The sequence below is a fragment of the Oryx dammah genome, unplaced genomic scaffold, assembly GCF_014754425.2.
Source record: "Oryx dammah isolate SB20612 unplaced genomic scaffold, SCBI_Odam_1.1 HiC_scaffold_27, whole genome shotgun sequence".
NCBI lineage: Eukaryota > Metazoa > Chordata > Mammalia > Artiodactyla > Bovidae > Oryx > Oryx dammah.
This window is the reverse complement of record NW_024070211.1, coordinates 64,862,079-64,886,240: the sequence shown is the minus strand read 5'-3', so window position 1 is coordinate 64,886,240 and position 24,162 is coordinate 64,862,079. Positions and strand designations below refer to the sequence as shown.

The following is a 24,162-nucleotide window of genomic DNA, read 5'->3' as shown; positions in this document are numbered from 1 at the left end:
GTAACCATCTTGATTTAGTAGTCAATTAGAGTATTTATTTTGTGAAATGGATGTGTTCTGTCTGAGCTTATAAGTGCTGGATCAATCCAAGAAGCTGAGTCTGAACTATGTCCTTCTCCTCTCTGGGCCAAGTAGGAAATAAACCTAGATTCTCTTCCCGGGTACTCTCATCTTCTAAGCCAAAGGAGTAGCCTTGTCTGCAGGAAAAAGGGAACTCTCAGGACACTGACATGCAGGGGCTCCATACCCAGATATCCACCAGCGCACGTACTGAGCACCTCTGTGTGCCGGTAGCGCTAGCTCCGGGGCAAGCAATGGAGGAGACCAGATGTCAGGGGAGCACTGGGCAAAGCTTCCCAGGGATGCTGGGAGGTGCAGAAGGTTGAGAATGGCCAAGCATTCATTCAACAACTGTTTACAGAGCACCGACTATCTGCCAGGCTCTGATCCAGGCACTGGGAATACAGAAGTGAAAGAGGCAGATAAAACTCCCTGCCCTGAAGGACCTTACATTTCTGTGGGAACAGAACATTAATGAACAGCAAACAGAGAAGGCGTGTCTTATAGTGTGTTAGAAGGAGAAAAAAGGGCTTTCCTGGTGGCTCAGTGGTAAAGAATCTGCCTGCCAGTGCAGGAGACATGGGTTCAATCCCTGGGTTGGGAAGATCCCCTGGAGTAGAAAATGGCATGGGATTATTCTTGGCAAGAATAATCCCATGAACAGAGGGGCCTGGCGGGCTACAATCCATGGGGTCTCAAAGAGTCAGACACGGCCGAGTGACTAACACACACCAGAAGGAGAAAAAGGCTAAGTGAAGAGAAATAGGGCAGGGTACCCAGATATGAGGGAATGCCGATAATTGGGTGAGTCTCACAGAGGTGATGTTATTTCTCAAGGATCCAAAGGAGGGAGGGAGAAGGCCCGCGCGGCAGGGCTGAGTGAGAGCAGAGAGAAGGGAGCTGGAGACAAGGTCCTGCTGGGCCTGATCGCCATAGAAAGGACTTTGGTTTGACTCTCAGAGACCAGGGAGCCAGGGGCAAGTTTTGAGCCAAGGAGTAACATGATCTGACAAATGTCTCCGAAGGATGGCTCCAGCCACTCTGCCCTGGGCCTGGCTGTGAACACGAGTCTGGCAGAGGAGGTGCTCGACCAGTGTCAGGGCACCATCCTCCCCCCAGCTCAGGAGGTGGCACGTCTGCTTCCGGGAGTTGGGCTCCAGGAAACACTGATTCAGCTCTCAGCCACACTAGGCCCCACGTCAGGTGAGACAGACAGGCCAAGCATCAAAGGCCAACGGCATGGATGGTGCTCTGTCCACCAAGGTGCTTGGCCTCAGCAGGGTGTTCACCTCTCTCCCTCCCTGTGCCTTTCAGGCCCCTCATTGTTCTCTTGCACAAGTTCATGATCCACTAGGACATTCCTCTTGTATCTCTGCTGCTCCAGCCTTTGCCCTCTCTCCAACTCATGGGGAGCCCCTCAGAGCCCTACCAGGTCTCTTTAGAAGGATGCTAGACAGATCCTTTGAGAATATTGGATGACTTCTCAGCGTCTCTGTTTCCCAAGCTGCATCTCCTTGTGCTCCAGCTCCTCTGGAATAACAGGAAGGGTGCTCAGAGACCCTCATCAGACAGAGAAGATATTGAAAGGGCACCTACTGTGTGCAGGGCACCATGTGAGGGGCACCAAAGAAGGCTACATGCTCATTCCTGTTTCCCCAAAGTCACTACAGAGGCAATCTGCCATCCGAGGGCCAGAACCAGGCATGGGGCAACTGTGTCCCCAGCACTTTGACCATTGTGATATGGTGCAGTTCCCTGAGTGTGGAATGCACAAAGGACCTATGAGAACTGCTCCAGAGCTCAGAGAGGATGTTTCCCTGGGGCAGGGTGGCACAGGAGATGGGAGAGAAGCTGGGCCTCAGGGTCTGGCAGAGTGGAGAGCTGGGGAGGGTGGGTATTTTATGCAAGAGGAAACCTACGGAAGGGAGGAAACACAAGATTCTGGTGAGGTGAGAGGACGAAGAAAAGGACTCTCTCCCCACCGCCTGGCCAGAGCTCTGCCTCTCCCCTCATTGTGCTCCCTGAGGTCTAGTTGTGGGGCCATTCTTGAGGCCCAGCCGTCTGCCTTTCTGGTCTCTGGGTTCAGATAGCCCCTCCCTAGGACTTATCTCCCCAGAACAGCTTGAGATCCTGGAGTAATTTGAAGCTCTTTATCAAGGGCTGGCAGAATATGTCCTAGAGGACTAAACCAGAGAGAGTCCCAGGGGTCAGGCAACCCCCAGTCAGCCTCCCAGAAGATGTGTGACGCTGGTGCCCCACAACGATCTGAGCCCCTGTGTGGAAGGAGAGGAACGGTGGTCAGCAGCACATGATGAGACTGCAGGTGAGAAAGGGCTTCAGATGACGGCGCACACCTCTAGAAAGGTACCTGAAAGCTATCCTCACCTTATACCTGACTCACGGCTGTGCTGGGAGGCCACCGTCATGGGGGAGTGGAGCACAGCGCCCAGGGCTGGAGGCCATCTGTCTCTGGGCAGGACGGTAGTTTCAAGCCTAGGAAGTCTAGATGAGGAGACTAGGGCCCTCCCAAGGGCCCTCCCCCAGTTCCCAGGCCCTGGAAGTGAGGACTCTGAAGAAGGCTCAGAGGTCTACGCTAAGGGTAGACCAGGGACAGAGGAGCAACGGAAGCGACGGAGGCCTGGATGCAGCCCAGTGGAGGAGGGGGCCTCTGCTGCTGCGCCCCTTGCAAGATGGAAGGAAGCCAGGTTGAACTGGTGCCTTGGCATCTTCCCACCTGTGTGAACTTGGCCTGCCACTTAACCTGGCATTATGAAATGGACGTGGATTTGAGGTGTCCCTCGGATGAAGGGAGCCAGCCGGTCCCAGAAGTTACTGTGGACTCCAGACGCCCTGCTTGTCCGTGTTAAGAGTTGCCCACTTTAATGAGGGAGACAGAGGTGTAGTTCCAGAAGTTTAGGAACATTAGGCCGGGGGAGGGTCGCGTCGCTTGTCCCTGCCGCCCACTACCACGGCTGGAGCTCCAGGACCCGGCGGGGATCGAGGACCGAGGACCCTGCAGCTCCCCGATTGCGGTCCCGGGGGAGGTGGCCAAGCCAGATAAGCACAGCAGCCGGCAGGCGGGCGGCCTCCTCCCCCGCAGGTCCTGCCCCGCAGGCGGGCGGGGCACCGGGAGAGGAGGAGCCTCCGGGCCGGGCCACCGCCTCCGCCGCCGCGGACCTTCTGCTGCCGCCGCTCCGAGCAGCGGCGGGCCTCAAAGGTGAGTGGCCCCTCGCCCAGGTCGCCGCGGGGCTGCGCCCTGCCAGGGACCCCGGCCCCGGAGGCTGCCCCGTAGCCTCCTGCGCCTGGGCCGCCCCAAGCATGCAGGAAACCTGGGCGACTGGGACCCAGCCACGTGTGCCCGGCGGCAGCGAACCCAGGTCCTGGGTCCTCCACTCCCTGTGTACCTTCCTTCCCAACCTCGTGCGCCACCCGAGGTGGGCAAGGCCGGGTGCGCGCAGCGCCGGGGTCGGGACTGAAGGGACCTAGCTAATTCCCTGGCATGCTGCGTCCGGCGCCCCACCCCGCGGACCCGCCGAGTCCACCGGTCCCGCGTTCCCCGCTGCTACCGCCCGCGGTCTCAGGGGAGCGCCGGAGCGCTGGGCGGGATCTTCTCGCCAGGCCTCCCAGCCCTGTGCCTGCCCCGGGTGGGGCAGGCGGCAGGGGCGGGGGCTCCCGACCTTGACCGGGAAGAGGCTGGGCTGACCAGTGTCCTCTGCCCGCGGAGCTCTTGCCTGGCAAACTTACCGGTTTCCGCGAAATTGGGGGCAGGCTGCCCAGAGAGGCGTGGTTGGAACTTTGCTCACTCTGGGTTAGATGAAGCGGAGGGTACGACGAGTTAGTATGTCCTTTGAGGACCAGGAGGCTGGGTCCTCAGAGAAAATGCAGACAGGTCTTGGAGCCCCGGCAGAGGACTCTGGGGAGAGGCCTCAGAGGTTTCCAAGGCTGCCTCTGAGACACAGGCTGCAGATAGGGATCCTGGAAATACAGGGAAGTATTTCTGTCCATCAGAGTCCAGTGATGATATGATTAATAGCAGACATTTATTGTGCATTATCTACACCAGAATTCTTCCTTTGCTCACAGTATTCCAGTTAATCCTCAGTATGGAAAGGCACCATTATCTCATTTAAGATGGGGAAACTGAGCCTCTGACAGCATGCATATTTTATAAGGATACACAAGTACTAAGTTGCAAAAGTAGGATTTGTACACAAATTTATCTGACTTGAGAGCCAAGAGGATGCTACTACTGGGAGAGATAGGTCATGCTCTCAGAGGACTGTGGCAGCCTGAAGAATCCCAGGCGAGGGGCCAGAAAATCCACAAGACCAAAGAGTCTTACCTGGACATGACCCTCGGTCACCTGCATGGTTTCTTAAAAATACAGATGCCTATGTCTTCCTTGTTGGCTCAGTGGTAAAGAATCCACCTGCCAATGCAGGAGACGTGGGTTCCATCCCTGGGTTGGGAAGATCCCCTGAAGAAGGAAATGGCAACCCACTCCAGTATTCTTGCCTGGGAAATCCCACGGACAGAGAAGCCAGGCAGACTACAGTCCATGGAGTCGCAAAAGAGTCAGACATGACTAAGTGACTAAACAACAACAAGGTCCTACCCACAGCTGGCCGAGTCCAATTTTGCAGAGTGAACCCCGCTAGCATCTAGTCAGGAGCGCCTGGAGGGCTGAGACAATATCTAAGTCATCTCTACTGTCATCTGTATCCCCAGTGGCCTCCAGAGGGGCCAGCTTGGAGCAGGTGTTTTTGTTACCAAGTACAAGTTCACTCTGCTCTCCACACAATATGCCAATTAACCGTGAGACGAGGTATTGAGGCAAGGAATAGACTTTATTTGGAAAGCTGGCTGACTGAGAAGATGGCAGACTAATATCTCCAAAAAACCATCTTGTGGGGTCTGGGTGCTAGGTTCTTTTATAGAACCAGAGAGAGCTGCAGTGAGGAACTAAGGCAAAAATGCAGAATAGAGGCAATGAGGAAGTAAAGTAAAAAAGGCCATCAGTCTTGCAAAACATCTCTGGGAATGGCCAGCCTTGGGAAAGGGATATGCTATTCTCATCTTTCTTACAGCCATTCACTGGTGCACAGGTCAGATTATCTCCCTAGGAGCTGAATAAGGGCACTCTAGATTAACAGTCAGGCAGAGGGACAGGGTTCTCTGAGGCAGGCCCTAACGTATGATTATAATAACAAAAGCGATGAAAAGCAAGTCAAAGAAATAGATCCAACATGGAGTCAATTGACTTTCCCCTACAACACTTAAGCAATGTCTGATGGATGAATGGACTTCGTGGGTCAGGGGCTATCCCTGGGATAGAAAAGTTTTCCTGAAAGAGGCCTTGAATGATGGACAAGTGACCTCAGCCAGGCCTGGGGGAGGAAGGCCTGGATTTGGCATGTGGTGACCGTGGCCTCAGAGTTTGCAGGGAGCTTGGGCCAGGCCATTTGTTCATTGGAGGGTTGGACAGACAGCCTCAAGCTTGTTGAGCTCCCCAGGACCCGGCCTGGTCACACTGGGACCATAGGTATGCCCTCTTTGGCCTAGAGATGCCAAACAGATGAACTCCTCTCCCCTCCAAGTTTTCTGTCCTTAACTCTGGGCCTTTCCCTTGCAGGATATATCAGAGTGTTGGGCAGGGCTTCAGATAGTTAAAAGGGGAAATGTAAGGACTAAAGTCCATAGCTGCAAACCTGAACAGCGGAGTGGCTGACTATAGAGGAGGGTGCCTGCCTTCAGCACAGCCCTTTACCGTGTGGCCTAAAGCACGGCCTCCATTCTCTGAACCTGTTTCATCTACAAGACCTTGCTAAGGGCTTGGGACCTGATATTCCTATAAAACAGGAACAATAGTGCCTGCTGGGGGAGGATGCACTGTGTGATAGTGCTGAGGTTTAGGAGTACAATAAATATCAGACCCCTTCCCATTCTCCCAGGGTTTGAGTGAAAAGCAGCCGGGAACCTTACAGGCTCATTGCTCCTCTTGTCTGAACCCCTCAGCTCACTAGGGCATGGCCTCCGTGGTCCCCTTCTCTGTCGCAGACCTGGTCTTGAGCCCAGGCCCCAATTTAGTTTGGGTTACAGAACTTGGAGGTGGGAAGGCAAGGGGTGGGAAGACAAGGCACACTTGGTGGTTTTCAAACATTTGGCTACAGAAGGCTCACTTCCTCCTATCTGTGCCCCAGAGCTGGGCCCACCTACCTGTCCAACCTGATCTGCCATTCCCAGGCCTCTGCATGTCAGCCCTTCATGCCCTTGGCATGCAGTGAGCACCACTTCATAACTGAAATGCAGTCGTCATCATCAGTGAATAGTCAGCTCCCCACGTGCCAAGCATGTTATAGGTGTGAGCACACTTGAACCTTCCAACTGTCCTATGAAATAGACAGTGCTATTCTCTCAGCCCTGTGACTTTCCCAAGAACACATGAGACTCCATTCTTTTGACAGCACATTTGTTCCCCTAACCACTGACTATAACTGCTTGTCCAAATTTTGCCTAATTGTTTCTTCATTCAACATTTACTGAGCACTAACGTGGTGTCAGGCACTCAGGAACTGGTTTGAGTCCTACTTCTAGCAGGATGAGTGTAGGCTGTCATTTATAATCACACGAAAGCCAACACCCTCCACTTATTTCTGAATATGAGTGGGAGAACTGAAGCCCAGGTTCCACAGCTAATGCGAGGGAGCCAGGATTCAAAACCAGAGATGGCTCCTCCCTGAGCTGGAGGTATTGACCACGGCCCCGGCGGGATCAGTGGCTGCAAATTTATGCAGAATCATAAACCCCTGCATTGTCTCTTCAACCCAGAGCAAAAGATTTCCCCCGTCCTCAGGTATGGAACACTGTCACTGGAGAATTACCTGATGCTCAACTCTTTCCAATCAGTCTGTCCTCATCAGTCACCATTGTCATCTGGCAAACGGGCAACAGGTGAGCCCTAATTGCTCTGCAATCAGGCAGTAACTTCTCACCCCAGCTTCGGCTTAATGAGATCCAGGTGGGGTCAAAGCACACCGCACATTTTTAAGCCTTTTAGAGCTAACCAATTAGGAGATTAAACTGTGAAAAATGCAGTCTCAAGACTATCAAATCAGTCCAGGTAAATATAAAGGAGTTTATGGACTGGTGAATGGGCCTCCTAAGTCTTCCCTGGGGAGTAGGCTGTCTTGGTTCAAGTGCAGACGGCATGTTTCCCAGAGCCTGTGTGCCGTCCGTGATGGGAGGACCCATGATTGTAGCAACCAGTGCCTCTGGTGGCTGTCAGGCTGTGGAGAGGGGAGGCCTGTGATTTGACTGGTGGGCTTGGGGAGGTGACAGCATGCCCTGCTGTTGGGATGAAGGTCTCTCTGAAGGGGAATCATTCAGTGCTGACAGCTGAGGATGTTAAGGGGCTTCAGGTGGCCCTGAGATGGGCCCTCCAGGTAGATTTTGTGAAAGACAGGCTGGCCAAATACAGTGCCTGTGGAGTCACCCCAATGGGCCTTTTGAATCAAACAGCTTTGTGCCAAGCCCAGGTGCCCAGCCAGACGTGTACATGGGTCAGTATTGCATAGATACGGTGGGGTGGGGGTCTGGCAAATGAGCCATGACCTGGTGTGGGGCTGAGCCTCTCCTGGAGGTCGAGCAGGCCCTTTGTGGCTGTCTGTAGAGATGGCTCCACACTGGCTGGAAATCAGGTGGTGCCTGGAATTTTTAGGGAAGAAACAAGACGTGCTGAGCCAGGTGGCCAAGGGTTGTGATGAGAGTTCAGGGGGTTCGATCTGGGAAAGCCCTGCCCTCCTGGTGTTCCTAGATTAGAAGGCTGGAGGCTGGAAATCTGACTGCTCTGTGAGTTCTGGCTTGGCAGCCTTTGTCCTCTCGTAGTTTTGCTGTGGACTTCCCTTGTGGCCCAAATGGTAAAGAATCTGCCTGCAATGCAGGAGACGGGGGTTTCACCCCTGGGTCAGAAAGATCCCCTGGAGAAGGAAATGATAACCTGCTCCAGTATTCTTGCCTGGGAAATCTCATAGACAGAGGAACCTGGCGGGCTACAGTCCCTCGAGTCACAAAGAGTCAGACATGACAGAGTGACTAATCAACAACAAAGTTTTGCTACAGCTCTTCTAGAACATTCTGATCTGGCATGGCTGTGTGTGACATGTGAAGGGAGGGGGAATCACAAGATTGGGGGAGCTCAGGACACAACTAGGGGCTTGGGGAGAATCCCAGGGGGCAGGGCATCACAGCTGGAACCATGGGGTGCTGCTCATGCCTGGAGGGTTTGCTTTCAGAAGGAAGTGTGGTTTCCTGACAGGGGCTGTGTAGGTACACAGGAGTGGAGAGCCCTCAGGGAACTTACAGTCAACTGGGAAGCCAAATGAGGATACAAAATGCTCCTAGGCAGCGGAAGGGAAAGAGTCCAGGGCTGCATGTGGCCAGTGGCCTACAGCGAACACAGGCCAGGGGTACGAAATAGCAGTTGTAAGATGTAGGTTTGGGAGCTTTCATGCTTTCTGTTTTACTTAACCATCAGAACAGAGAAGGAAAGTAGCCTGCCCAAGGTCACATAGCTGGTACACGGTCAAACCTGAATTCACACCTAGATCTGTCTAACTAGATTCCGCATGAGGACAGCTGCTTCTGTATTCAGAATGAGGGAGATGAGTGGGGAGCTGTGGGGGGGTTTCTGGAGGTGCCTTGCATGCCCAAGGGCTCAGGCTAGATCTTCAGGGAAGAGGAGTGTCAATGGACAGGAGAAGTCAAGACTTCAGGTGGAGGTGACGGCACTGGCAGAAGAGGGGAGCAGCGGGGACTGAAGGAGGGGTGGCAGATGAGTTAAGCAGGGGAAAGTCAGTCTGTGCATTGCTGTCTAGGCTGGACTCTGGAGACATTCCACAATGCCCCTCCCTGCCCACAGGGTGAGACAGAGGAGCCTTAGCAGAGAACCATTCAGGCCCTGACCTGTTGCTGGTAATGAGTAAACCTGTCTGGAGAACAGGGTGTGTATTCTGGTCATCAAAGACCCAGATGCCCATGGTTCCTCAGAGCTAGTTTCCCAAAATCACCAGTTTTCCAACAAGTTGAAAACAATCAAAAGTACTTGTCGTAAGACTGAACTTGGCATAGTTTACTTCAATGATACAAAAGCTTCCACACCTCTGGCCTCCCCCTGTGCTGCTGGTGCGGCCTGGCCTCCAGGGTCACTGCACAGGCAGGCCTTCCCCGTCCAGGCTATGTCCTCTGGACAGTATTGTCTTTCTCTTCGCCCTTCTGTCTGTCTCTCTGTCTGTCTCCCCACCGGAGAGAGGCACCAACTAGCGAGTAAAGATGACTGTGAAGCCTTGTTGGCACCGAATGTAGAGAGAATTATCACTAAGCCAATGACAACCACAGTGATTGCAATAAATTACCCCCTGCAGCAATTGGTAAATTGCCATTTTCTGCAGCCATTACGTTTGGCTTTGTATCTGAGAAGTAAAGGCATCTCTCTCTCTCTCTCACACACACACTCCTGTGGTGAGGCAGTCTGCCCTGCGTTGGATGACATTTATTCATTTTATGTATCCTGGGTTCTGCTGGCTGTCCTGCCTCAGTTCCTGTAGCAAAGAGACTTGAGTCTGAGCCACTAATTATCACCAGTGAGGTTTCCTCTCTAAACAGGAAGTATCAGGCCAGAGCCACTCGCTCGCAGTGCACTCTGAAACCAAGCATCAGTCACTACCCCGTTCACTCCCTGCAGCCGGGAACCAAAGTGCAGGCTGAGGAGGTGGCAGCCCGGCTGTCCAAGCTCCTGGCAGTCCCACGCCTTCTGAGCATCCGCCTGAGTTCTGTGTTCCAAGCCAAAGTCAGGCAGCTTACAAGTCACGGGGAGACCCCAGGGAGAACGGGGGGCCAGATCACAGTGGGGCTGTCAAGGGACGCGTGCGTCAGACCCTCGCATCGGCTTGTCGTGGGTGAGTCTGGTTATAGGGTGCAAAGCCACATGGCCTGGGCAGCATGTGGGGCCCTCTCTCCAGCCCCTCCAATCCTGGTCTGCTTGAGTGTAACCCAGCATCTCGGGGAGCCCCTGTTTTAGAACTGGCACCAAAGAGCACCATCTGGTGATGTTCTTGCCAAAATGGGAAATCTTATCATCAGCACATTAAGTCAGAAACCTTTTCAAAGTAAAGGGGTCAAGGATTTATCACACACAGTGCCTTCAGTTAATGTGAGCACTGGCTTTGTGGGTTCTGGTGTGTTAAAAAAAAAAAAAAAGGTTAATGTTTATGATATATTTCTGTGGAAGGCAGGTCCATTTGGGAATTGTAAATTTTACTTATTAGTAACCACTTCTGGGTTGGTTTATCAGAGAACTGCTGCTGTAAATAGTCGAACCGGATTTTTTTAGAATGTTTCAACAATCTAAATGTTTGTAAAAAGCCCTATAAATTTTTCATTCACTTCTGTTTTGCAGGCGGTGTGGTGATAAACCTCTCTTTTCTGTCCAACCAAACTTGTATATGTGTGTCTTTGTGTGTGTACAGCGTTGTGTGTGTATGCGTGTGCACGCATCCCTGCTTTCTGTTATTCTCTTCCGTAGGAACTTCTCAGCCTTCCTTTTAAAAATATAATGATTTTTTAATGATGTCTAAATAATGATTCCAGGCAGTATTACAAGAAATATAACAGTAAAATGTTTGTTAGAGTCCATCAGAAAGGGAAAATGCCTGCAGAAAAAAAAATAGAAATGCACCAATTAGATGTGTGTGTCTGTGACCCAGCTTTTAAACCTGTCCTTGAGATGGCATCTTCTATGCTGTCTGCTGTCAGGTCAGCTGTGGGGGTTTGGGGGGGAGCAACTAGACACAGGTAGCACCTCCTTCTTGCCCCCTCGGCCCCTCAACCTGAGATCAGGGAGGGAGGGCCAGTGCTGCTGTGGTTTAGAATCTAGGACAGAGGGCAGCCCTGGATTTGCAGAAACAACTTGAGAATGAGAGATTGGAAAGTATGAGTTTGGGCAGCTCAGCTGGGCAGAGGGAGAGTGGAGAGGAAGCCAAGACCACCTCAGAGCCCCATGTAGACCAGATGACTGGCTATTACTCATATCCATGTGCATGAGCAGGACTGGATGGGGCTAGGGCAAGAGCCATCTAGGGGCCCTCAGGAAGTCCTAACTTGACCTCGGTTTTCTCATCTGTGACATGGGAGCAGTGATACCCTGAGTGTACAAGTCCACAGTTAAAGTCTCTCCACTGTGTGAGTCAGACCCCAGCTCATCGTCTCTTCTTTGACTCCTGATTGTTGCTGATGTGGCATCTGCCAGACACTTGCTGGGTACTGGGCTGTGACTTCCCAGCTGCATCTCAGTAGGGAAGGGCTGGCAGACCTCATAGCCCTGGGAAGACCAGGATTTCTACATGACATGGCTTTAGGGGCAGTCATGTGGAGGGAAGGAGGAACTAGGGGACTTCCCTGAAAACCGTATCTATTTGCATAACAACTAGCCGGCTTTGTACTTAGATTGTCTCTTTCAGCTTTATAAAATGGGAAAGATTTTGTAGGAGCTATATTCACTTTACCAGACTGGGAGATGTGAATTATTCATATCAAAGTGTATTCATTTTAATATTAACATTAGCACATGGGGAAGGGCGATGGAGATTTAAGGAGGCTGGGAACTCCACCACCATCCACCCCTTGGGCCTCTCAAAGAAAGTTCCTACCATTGTATGCTGGTTCCATCCTGTTAGCATGCTACAGGGAGCGAAGGGGACCAGGGGAGGGAGGTTAATCCTGCCTCAAAGAGGAGGTAGGGTGAGGGCTTCACAGAGGAATGGCCTTTCTGCTGGACCTTGAATTTTGTCATTTGGAAGGAAAAGACTTTTCAGGCACAGAGATTAAGTCTATGACTTGATCAGGAAAAAGCATAAGGAAGGATGTCCGAGTCAAGACCATTGGCCAAGTGGGTCTTGATTGGGAAAAGCCAAGGAATTCATCGAAGGGCTTCCCTGGTGGCTCAGAGGTTAAAGCGTCTGCCTGCATTGCAGGAGACCTGGGTTTGATCCCTGGGTCGGGAAGATCCCCTGGAGAAGGAAATGGCAACCCACTCCAATGTTCTTGCCTGGAGAATCCCATGGATGGAGGAGCCTGGTGGGCTACAGTCCATGGGGTTGCAAAGAGTCGGACACGACTGAGTGACTTCACTTTCACTTTCAAGGAATTCATCTGCCAGAAGCCACAGCTGTGCCTCACCTGCCCCAGGTACAGTTCCCTGATGGAGAGGGCAGATCGCTCTGAATGGTTGCTTCCTCCTGGCTGAGATTCATGGACCTTGGAGCCATTGGCCCAGCATCCCTGGAGCCTTCTTCCCCGGGTTTGTCCTTACCAGGCTGCAGCCTGCTGTGCCTCAGATGTGGTGTTTGATTTCCTACTTTGGCCAGAGTTGCACGAGCTGAACTGCACCATTCTGTTTCTTTGCAGTGTGTGAGTGCAGCTATGCATTGGTCTTCTATGTTACTAAGTTCATCAAACAGTGAAATGTCTGGCCAGTTCTAACAGTATAAGCAAGCTACAGTAGGACTTCAAAACTCATCATGTGATTTAATCCCCTCTGGGTAGAGGAGGACCCCAGCTAGGTGCTGGGATAACAGCCAGGGCTCATTCCCAAGCACACTCTGCCCTTGGGCACAGAATCTAGCAGTTAAGTCATCCAAACGACAAACACTGATTGAGCACCTACATGGTGCTAGGCCCCAGACCAATCTAGAGTCACAGACATGAGTCCAAAGTGGCCCCTAGTCTGGCGGGGTGATAAACGAGCAAGCCGGTATGTGTGGTCAATGGTAATGTGACAGGAATGCAGACTGAGGCACGGAGCACAAGGTGCCCCTGTCCTTCAGGGCCCAGGAGGAAGCCTGGAGGTGCTCCCAGGACCGCTCGGACCAGTTATTTGAGCTTTCAGAGACTTCTAACGAAAGTCAGAGTTCTGTGTGGAGCTGGCCTGTGGCAGGTGGTTGGGATGGAGTGGCGTGACAACCATCCCCACACAGAGCAGTTGGAGAGTGGAGGCTGAGTCCCACTGTCCCTAAGAGTTCAGAGGAAGAGGCCCCTAAGGGTCAGGGTCAGGCACTCCAGAGGCTTCCTGGAGAATGTGGCCCATCAGCTGGGCAAAGCCAGGAAACTTGCACCGCAAACCCAAGAATCTGGCCATGTGAGGCAGGCTGAACTGCTTGGCGAAAGTCTGGGGACCTGCCCTTTCCATTCCTCTATCCTCCCCAGAGGCAGGGGAGCCCCCAGGGCCAGGTGGCCCCATTTCTGGATGTGCAAATGTACATATGGCAAGGGGAAAGGGTGGAGGCAGCAGCCAGCCACAAGACCCATCTGGCCCCACGAGTTGCTGCACCAAGTGTCCCTGGAAAGCGAGAAGCCATCCAACCCCCATCGCTGAGGCGGCAGATTCAGTTGCCGCTGCCTGACAGCCTCCAACCTGGCTGGCTTAACCAGTCCATAGGGAGCTGGCTGCCTCCACATGCCAGCACCTTGACCTCACTGGGCAGAGGCATGCGTTCCTCCCTGACTCCCATAGTGCTGGGCACGCCCTCATTCAAGTACTTTTCTCCTGGCTGCAGGGTGTAGCCGACCTTTCCCCTAAGAGCCTCAAGCGGACACCTGCCAGAACACCTGGAGAAGGAAATGGCAACCCACTCCATTATTCTTGCCTAGAGAATCCCATGGACAGGGGAGCCTGGTGGGCTGCTGTCCTGGGGTTGCACAGAGTCGGACATGACTGAAGCGACTTAGCAGCAGCAGCAGCCAGAACACCTGCTAGGTATGCGGTGGGTATTCAGACCAGGGTTGGCAGGACCAACCTTTACATAAAACCGCACAGGATGTGCACTGCACAACTCCAGAGGGCACTGTTTGCATGGATCACAATGTAAATGGTGCCCCTGGGGTTGTGAGCAAGGGCCCCTTGCTAGCATCTTCCCTGCTTCACACCACTGGCCTTGGTGCTGACCCCCGGGACTTCCTCCGTCCCCCTTGCAAGCAGCACTGACCGCCCTCCTGCCTCTGTGCTGATGGTGGCTAGTGATGAACTGTGCAAGTGAGCATTTCCTCCAGGCCTGGCAGTGAAAGAGTACATGGATATGGATATGACTTCAGGCCATCTGAATTCTTGGTCCTACAGGAAACTAAGTCTTCTGGGGAGATCACCCCAGTTGAAGTGTTGGGGGCTCCTGGGTCCACAGGCTCTGTGTGATCTCCTGGTTTCACTACTCTCTTCTCCCTCAGTGGGAGAGGTGACCCCCTGCTGTAGACCTGGTGACCCGCACACAGGATGGGGAGGGAGCCATGGGAACAGGTTGCCTGGAGAGTTTGGCCTCATTGGCCAAGTGGGCAATGCCACCATAGCCTTGACTGCCTTCTCTTTACCAGAAAGAGCCAGCTTTGGGAGGCCAAGGTGTGTGCAGGGATGGGGTGCATAAGAGAGGCGTATACGAAGAGTTACTGATACCTGGGGTCCCAGGGGTCAGGGAGGCTTTATGAAGGAGTGGCCTAAAGGCTAGGCCTGACTAGAAGAATTCAAGGAAGAAGACAGATCGGGAGTGGTTCTTACATGCGAGTGATTCATCAGTTCACTCGCCCCTCACACAGACCTTTTGTGAGCATCTGCTGCAGTGTTTTTAGCCTGTGGTCCTAGGACCAGTAGCATCAAAAGTCCTGGGGATGCAGCCCAGCAGTAGGTTTTTGTTTTTGTTTTTGTTTTGGCTGTGGGGCACTTGGGATCATTTGTTGCGGAGCACGGACTCTCTAGTTATGGTGTGCAGGCTCAGTGGTTGCAGCTCCTGGCCTTAGTTCCTCCGTGGCATGTGGGATCTTAGTTCCCCTGACCAGGGATTGAACTCACGTCCTCTGCTTTGAAAGACTGATTCTTAACCACCGAACCACCAGGGAAGTGCTGCCCAACAGTACGGTTGTTTTTTTAATACATATATAGGTTTATTTATTTATTTTTGACCATGCTAGGTCTTCGTTGTTTCGCTGGCTTTCCCGTAGTTGTGGTGCATGGGCTTCTCATTGCGGTGGCTTCTCACTGAGGAGCGCGGGCTCTAGCCTCAGGCTTCAGTAATTGCAGCGCGTGGGCTCAGTAGTTGCAGTAGAATATGGGCTTAGTTGCTCCACGGCATGTGGGATCTTCCTGGATCAGGGGTTGAAACCCATGTTCCCTGCCTTGGCAGGCAGACTCTTCACCACCAGGGAAGTCCCACCCAGCAGTATGTTTTACCAAGCCCTGCAGATGACTCAAGTGTAGCTCAGGATTGACCTAATGCATGCTAGGCTCTGGGCTAAGTGCTGGGATTGCAGAAGTGAATTTGACTCTTCTTGCCCTTGGAGTCTGGGGAGGACAAAGGCAGGAAAGAGAGATCCTGTCAGTGCAAAGGGGCTGTTCTCAAAGACCATGAAGGCAGAGTGGCTGCTGGTGGGGTTTGATCCAGGAGCTGGGGTAGCTGGTAAGGGTTGCTGGTGGCCTGTCAACACCAGTGACTTGAGCTCCATCCCTGGGAGGGAGCCTGGTGCTGAGACTAGCAAAGCCTGGTCCCAGACCACCCTTGGTGCCCTTCCCCTGAGCACCAGCCTCTCTCCACTGTACCCCTCCCTGTTCGACCACCCCCTGTTACCTCTTCCTGAGCCCCAAAGAGCAGCATGACTTTTCCTCCAATTGTCTTAGAAGTGTGTGCAGATATCCAGACCGTTATCTCAGAGCATATTTTTAGAAAACTTTAGAGTAAAATTTTCCGTTCAGCAGAGAACACCGTTTATTGATTTAGGTGCATTTATTTCTGCTTTACACAGATCAAAGATTTTTAAAAATCCTAGGCAGAGAGGAACAACATGAAACTCATATGAGTTTTAACAGGCTCAGATTGTGGCACTTTGCTACCTCCTATAATCCTTACTGGGGCCAAACTGGCTCAGAGGTTAAAGCGTCTGCCTGGAATGCAGGAGACCTGGGTTCGATCCCTGGGTTGGGAAGATCCCCTGGAGAAGGAAATGGCAACCCACTCCAGTACTCTTGCCTGGAGAATCCCATGGAGGGAGGAGCCTGGTAGGCTACAGTCCATGGGGTTGCAAAGAGTCGGACACGACTGAGCGACTTCACTCAGTCACTCACTCATAATCCTTACTATGTTCATTAAAGTAAGTGACATCACTCCATTGTACAGATGAAGAAACTGAGGCTCAGGGAGGTAAAGTGACTTGCCAAAGCCACCCAGCTCGTAAGTGGTGCAGCTGAAATATGACCCCATAATTGCCTGTGTTCTTGCTGGCCCACTTTGCGTTTTCCTAAGGTAACTGATCCTGAGTAAATCCAGATGTTTTACGAGACCACACTCTGCTAGGCAACCTCCCAATGACCACTGATGGCTCTCAGGGGCCGATCTTCTGCCTAATTAAGGAAAGGATGAGTTTGGTGGGGAAAGATGAATGTATTGGACCTAATGCAGGCAGATTGGCAACTGTGTGCTAGTTTCCAGCTGTAGGTCTTTATATAAACCCTCAGCCACTTGGTGAGGAGCAGATGACGCCTACCTGTCCCCTCTGGCTGGAACACATGTGCCCTATTCGCTGACCTATCCCAGGAGCTGGTAGGTGAGCCTCAGGCCTCAGCGCCCTTCCTTGCAGGCCATCCACTGTGGCTCTGGAACAGCTGTCTGCTGACATAGGGTGGAATGCAGAGAAGTAGCTGTGTGGGCAAAAGCTGCAAGGCCCATTCAGAAGCCAAGAGGACTGTTTAGCCCGTGGTACCATCTGCCTTTGGGGCTTCTGAGGTGGCTGAGTGGTAAAGAATCTGCCTGCAATGCAGGAGACATGGGTTCGATCCCTGGGGTCAGGAAGATCCCCTGGAGAAGGAAATGGCAACTCAGTTCAGTATTCTTGCCTAGGAAATTCCATGGACAGAGGAGCCTGGTGGGCTACAGCCCGCGGGGATGCAGAGTCAGACACAACTGAGCAACTAAACAACAGCAACCATCTCCCCTACAGCAGTAGTTATAGTGTTGACTACATAAGCCTCACTTTTCTAGATGTCTTGGGGCTTAGAAACCTCAAATTTTGGATGGAGGAGCCTGGTAGGCTACAGTCCATGGGGTCGCTAAGAGTCGGACACTACTGAAGTGACTTAGCAGCAGCAGCAGCAGCAGCAGAAGATAACTTGGGAAGGTTGCAGAATCACCAACACTGATGTCACAAAATCTATGTATTAACTCATGCTGCTGCTGCTGCTGCTAAGTCGCTTCAGTCATGAGGAGTCCTTAAACTGTCACCAAAGCATGTTTGCTCTTAGTTTATACATAGTAACAGGCTGTGTAGTGTCTCAGGTTTTTTGTAACAACTTTATTGAGCTATAACTCCTGTACTATATAATTCATCCATTTAAAGTAAGCCACCCAGTGGTTTTTTAGTATATGCATAGAGCTGTACACCACAATCAATTTTAGAACATTTTCATCACTCCAAAAAAGAAACCCTGCACCAGTGAGCAGTCACTCTTGACTTTTCCCAACCCCTTACCCCCCGCCCCCATGCTTAGTTCCTGGCAGCCTATCATCCACTTTCTGTCTCTGTAGACTTGCCTGTTTCTAGGCATTTCCTATAAGTGGAATCATACAACATGTGGCCTTTTGAGACTGGTTCCTTTCATTTAACATAATATTCTCCAAGTTCAGAGTGTTGTCGAGTGTATTAGTACTTCATTCCTTTTCATTATGAATGTTATTCCACAGTGGGCATGAACCACGTTTTGTTTATGCATTCATGAGTGGCAGTCATTGGGTTGTTTCCTCTGGGGTTATTGTGAATGTGCATTTTTGTGTGTATATATGCTTTCATTTTTCTAGGGTATCTGTGTTCCTAGAAGTGGGATTGCTGGAATACATAGAAACTCTATGTTTAAATTTCTGAGGAACTTCCAGACTCTTTTCTCCAGTGGCTGTACCATTTTACTTTCCCAGTAGCAGTGGATGCGGGTTTTGATTTCTCTATATCTCCACTAACAATTTTTATCTTTGTCTCTCTCTTTTTTTTTTTTTTTTGGTTAAGCCATCCTAGTAGGTATAAAGTGATACCTCATGGTTTTCTTGGTAATTTGCTTTTCCTTGGGGGCTGATCATGTTGGGCATCTTTTTGTGTGTTTCTTGAAAACCAGTAAATCTTCTTTGGAGAAATGTCTACTCAAATCCTTTGCCCAATTTTATATAGGCTGTCTTTTTAATATTGAGTTGTAAGAGTTCTTTATATATTTAGAAACAAGTCCCTCATCAGATATATAGCTTCCAAAATTGCTCTCTCATTCTGTGGGTTGTCCTTTCACTTTCTTGATCGTGTGTTGTCTGTATTTCTTGTCCACAGCCAATTAGCAGGATCTGGGAGGGCTTTAATTAAGAGGCAAGCAGGCTGACAGCTGTGATAAATGCCCTGCCAGTGAGGGAGGAGATAAGCCTATAACAGTTCTAAAAAAGCAAGATGAGACTCGGGAACATCCCTTCTTGCAGCTCAGGTTGATCTCTGGGTTCTGGGTGAGGATGTGCTTGCCTTCTCTTGAAGCAGGCACTGCATTTTGGAAGGATTTCTGCCCCCAAAGGACAAATAGGGTAAGTTTTGAAGCTGGAAGCTCCTGTGACATGTATCTCTAGTCACAAATACGCATGGAACATCTGCAATGTGTCAGGCACAAGGCTGGGTTTTAGAAGTCAGGCCGTGGAACAGCATGGTGATCTCTACCTTCCCAAAGCTGACTGGGGCAAGGCATGGGGACGCCAACAGACAAGGACCTAGAGAAGCCCCCTAGGTCCCTAACCACAGGCAAAGTCCCAGGTGTGTACCGGGCTCAACTACCCCATGCCCACTGAGGGAAGCCAGGCGGTCTTCCACCATTCCACAGATGAGGAAACTGAAGGAATTTGTCCAGTGTCTACTGGTGAGGAAATTGTCAGGATGAAACCTAGAGTTTCAGCCTCTGAAAGCCATGCTCTTCATCTCTATGCTTTTTTAGTTTTGTATGTGTGTGTGTGTGTGTGTGTGTGTGTGTGTTTAAGTTCTGGGTAAGAATTTGCATTTTCATTTATGACTTGCCAGCTCCTAGGTGCTGGCTGTGGGTACATACACCCTTTGCCCCAGGGCCACGAGCCATCTGTGGATCCCTGCTCTTCAGCTCCTGGGCCTTTTCTCACACAGGCTCATCTTTCTAGAAGACTTTTCTGAGCTCACTTGCGCATCTTTCAAGGCTCAGCTCAGGCCCACCTCCTGCAGAAAGCTGCCCAGCTGCCCTGTCTGTTGGCAGGGTCCTTTCCCAGGGGACCGTGTTCAGTTGCATCTTGTGCCTGTCACTCTGTGGGGACCCCAGTGTCTGGAGGGTGCAAACTTCCCCAGGGGTTGTCAGGGATCATCCCTGGGAGTGGGAAGAAAACTTAGAGCTTCTGTTTGTGTTTAAATTTTTAGCCTTATCTCTTTACATTTATGTGTGTTTATATATTATTTATTCTGTGTATAACATTAGAGTGTACAAATCATACTAAAATATACTTAATTTATAAATAAATAGAGCAGTTCTGGTTTGATCCCTGGGTCAGGAAGATCCCCTGGAGGAGGGCATGGCAACCCACTCCAGTATTCTTGCCTGGAGAATCCCAAGGGCAGAGGGGCCTGGCAGGCTAAAATCCATGGGGTCACAAAGAATCAGACATGACTGAAGTGACTTAGCACAGCACATACATAGAATTACAGGAATGTGTGCCCCCCAGATTTAATGTTAAAATTTAAAAATAAAGCTTGAACACAACTTGGGCCACTTGAGGGCAAGAATTGTGCCATATTCCTCTTGCAGTCCGTGAGGCCAGAAATGTTAGTTAAGTTAGCCTCTGCCCTGGGGGTGGGGGGGTGTCATCCCAGGTGGCCTGCAGACCCTCCAGCTGCAGGGTGCCAAGCTGGCACCCCCGCCCCCACCCACATCCAGCCCCAAAGCAGCGCCTTCGTGGCTGCAGCCTGCTCCAGCCCCTGGGGTCTGACGGGCGTGTGCCACCCGTGTAGAAGGGGCTGCAGCGCTGTCCATGCCCTGAGTGCCCACCTCTGAAGGCATGTCCGAGAGCAGACAGAAGCTGGCAGGCAGGCCTGTGGGCCAGGCCTGGCTCCCAGCCACAAACAACCCATGTTGTGGCCCTGCCAGGAAGGAAGAGAGGCCCAGCAAGCAGGGCAGAGACCCAGAGGGGACTGGGAACTGTGGTTTGTGCCAATTCCTGCACAACCAGGCCTACATGTCGTTCTGTCCACAGTGTGAGAAGGGGAGGTGGGAAGGTGTGTCTGTGCAGGCAGCAGGCCCCAGCTGCTCCAACCCAGCTGCAATTTGATCCCCTCCCTTCCACCTCCCCCAGATCTGTAAACAGAATAGCAGGGGAGCCAGGGCCCAGGCAGGGTTAGGCCCTCTCACCTTTGGGTCACATGGACAGGCAACAGGGGCTCCGCTAGACCTTTGGGGCCTCCAGGATCCTACCACATGTCCTGCCCTTGCCAGCATCATGCCAGCTGCAGGCTCATGCTGGGCAGTGGGAGGGCCGAAGAATTTTGAAAGGCCCATGAAGCATTTCAGAGGATAGTGCACATAGATATACACACACCCACATGTACATGTACACATAGCACCAGTCAGAAAAGGTGGCTCTGAGTTCTTATTAACTAATTTCACCCTCGCAACAGTCCTTGGAGGAAGATGCAATTTGTGTCCCCATTTTAAAGGTAAGAGGACTTAAGTGCAGAAGCACCTGGGTAGTGAGCAATGGGCATGGCTATGATCAGAACCTAGCACCTCTGCCCTGGTGGCTGGTCTTTTCCTGTCCCAAGGACCACATTTTGGTAGCAAGAAGCACTTTGGAGGTGTTTCATGTTTAGTTTCCATTTACCCTGAGGCTCAAAGCAGGGCCCCTGAGGACAACAAGTCTGGGATGTTTAATAGGTCCCTAGATGTTCCAATGTCTCAGGGTCAGTTCAGGGCAAAACTGGGACCAGCCCCAGGTCTCTGGGGCTGTGGCTTCCCTCAGCTTCAGCTGCGTCACCTCAGATCCCTGACGGGAAGCAAATATGAATGAGGTTCTGAGCAGTGAAGCTTGAGTGCCAGCCCTGAACACTTCCTCCCACCTCGTGATGCTAAGTCTGGGGATAAACACAGACAGGATTCCAAGTCCAGGTCTCACTGACTTCTCTTTGGGCTGGTTCATGTTTACTGTGAGGCTGTAGATCACTCGGGGCTCTTCAAGGACCAGCAGAGGCTGTGTGTGCCGTGAAGCTGTCGTTGGCTGCCCCTTTGGAAGCCCTATCCCTTCTTTTCCTGCATCACCCAACACGCACACACAGACACGTGCAATTATAAACCACTGGAGAGTGGGGAACATTTCTTATTCATCTTTATGCTCCCAAGAGTGTTCAGCATGTGGTAGTTGCTCAGGAGATGAGAAGGAGAAGGGGAGACTAAAGCCAGAGGAGAGGCTTCCGTTCTTGAGGGGACCTGCTTGGGATCCTCCAAATCATTAGCAAACATGAAGGTGACCTGGAAGGCTCAGTGTGGTGACTCTCCCCTCTGAAGGAACAAAGCCTGCTCTGGCACTGATATCTCCAGGTGGCTGGGGCAGGGACTAGGGAGACCCCAGGGTACCTGTCCAAGCCCCGACTGGCCATAGGGAAAGCTGGAGTCCCTAGGGAGGGATGTACAGTTATCTTGGCTCAAATCCCTGACGCTAGCCTGGGAATCTAAGACTGCCTGCAAAGCCCCTGTCACCACTCACCCCTCTCCCCAGGTGCACAGGCACTGGCAGGGTCTCTGCATCCTTCCATCACCTCATCCCTGCTGCTGGGACAGTGCTGGCACCCAGGGTCTGCTTCATAACCAGAGCCACCACCCACCCAGTGCTGGCTTAAGTGCTGAGAGAACACTGTTCTGGATGCTTAACACATACTGGTTTCTTCATTCCTACAACACCCCCCCCCCCCGCCCCCGCCAATAATGTGCGCCGTTATCAGCTGTAGTCACCGTAATGTTCATTAGATCTCCCAAACATACTCATAACTGAAAGTCTCTACCCTTTGACCAATATCTCCCCATTTCTCCTAGTCACCAGTCTACTCTCTACTTCTAAGTTGGGATTTTTCAGAACCACATATAAGTGGGGTCATGCAGTATTTGTCTTCTGTATTTGGTTTATTCCACTTAGCATAATGTCCCATGGGTTCATCATGTTGATGCAAATATCAAGATTTCCTTCTTTTTTTAAGGTTGAATAATATTCCATTGTACTCATACACCATATTTTCATTATCCATTCATCCACGGACAGAAACTGAGGTTGTTTCCATATCTTGTCTACTATGAATTATGCTGCAATAAACACAGGGTACAGATCTCTCCAAGATAGTGATCTTATTTCCTTTGGTAAACATTCAGTAGTAGTTTCTGGATCATATGGTAGTTCTATTTTTAATAGTTTGAGGAGTCACTGTGCTGTTTTCCACAATGGCTGTACGAATTTACATTCCCACTAGCAGTGCATCAGTTCAGTCCAGTCCAGCTCAGTCGCTCAGTCGTCTCTGACCCTTTGCAACCCCATGAATTGCAGCACGCCAGGCCTCCCCATCCATCACCAACTCCCAGAAGGGTTCTCTTTTCTCTGCATGTGTGCCAAGGACTTACTATCTTTTGACTTTTTGACACTAGTCATCCTAACAGGTATGAGGTTTTGATTTACATTTTCCTGATTACTGATGTTAAGTATCTTTTTATATATTTGTTGACCATTTGTATGTCTTCCTTAGCAAAATGTCTGTTAATTCCTTTGCATTTTTAATTGGATTACTTGGAGTTTTACTATTGAGTTGTATGATTTCCTTAAATATTTTAGAAATTAACCCCTTATTGAATATATGATTTACAAATGTTTTCTTCCATTCCACAGATTACCTTTTCATGTTGTTGACTGTTGATTTTTCCTTTGCTGTGCAAAAACCTTTTAGTTTGATGTAGTCAAACTGAACTTGTTTGTTTTTACTTTTGATCTTTGTACTTTTGGTGTCAAATCTAAAGAAGTCATTGACAAGACCAATGTCAAGGAGCTTTTTCCCAAGTTTTTTTCTAGGACAGTAATACAGTTTCAGGTCTTGTTCTTGTGGGTTTTTTTTGAGTGTGAGTCTTTAATCCATTTTGAGTTGATTTTTCTGTATGATATGAGATATGGGTCCACTTTCATTCTTTTCCATGAGGATGTCCAGTTTTTCCAATGCCATTTATTGAAGAGATTGTCCTTTCCCTATTGCATATTCTTGACCATATATGCAGGGGTTTATTTCTGGGTTGGCTATTTTGGTTTATGTCTGTTTTATGTCAGTAATATATTGTTTTGATTACTAAAGCTTTGTAATATAATTTGAAATCAGGAAGTATGATGCTTCTAGCTTTGTTCTTCTTGCTCAAGATTGTTCTAGTTATTTGGGACCTTTTGTGGTTCTGTATGAATCTGAGTATTTTTTTTTCCTATATCTGAAAAATGTCATTGGAATTTTTGTATAGATTGCTATGAATCTGAAAGTGTTTTAATTTATTAGCATCTTCTTCAATTTCTTTCATCAGTGTTCCATAGTTTTAAGTGTACAGATCTTTCCCCTCCTTGGTTAAATTTATTCCAAAGTATTTTATTCTTTAAAAAATACTTATTTATTTGTTTTATTTGGCTGCTCTGGGTCTTAGTTGCAGCACACACGGGATCTTTTGTTGTGGCAAATGGGCTTAGTTGCCCCAAGGCATGTGGGATCTTAGTTCTCTGACCAGGGATCAAACCAGCACTCCCTGCACTGGGAGGCAGATTCCTAACCACTGGACCACCAGGGAAGTCCTTGTTGGTGGTACCGTATGGGACTGTGAAGAAGGCTGAGCGCTGAAGAACTGATGCTTTTGAACTGTGGTGTTGGAGAAGACTCTTGAGAGTCCCTTGGACTGCAAGGAGATCCAGCCAGTCCATTCTGAAGGAGATCAGCCCTGGGTATTCATTGGAAGGACTGATGCTGAAGCTGAAACTCCAATACTTT

The 24,162-nt window shown here is 50.6% G+C and overlaps 1 protein-coding gene across 2 annotated transcripts in view; it reads left to right on the top strand.

Moving 5' to 3' along the window:
• The first annotated feature begins 3,206 nt into the window (after window positions 1–3,206).
• The window catches only part of STEAP3 (STEAP3 metalloreductase), a 46,737-nt gene continuing 25,781 nt past the window's right edge, over window positions 3,207–24,162 (top strand). For both annotated transcript variants that reach the window (XR_005719048.1, XM_040228973.1), the window contains exon 1: window positions 3,207–3,277. The gene's annotated coding sequence lies outside the window, so the exon portion shown is untranslated. The remainder of the gene's footprint in view (window positions 3,278–24,162) is intronic.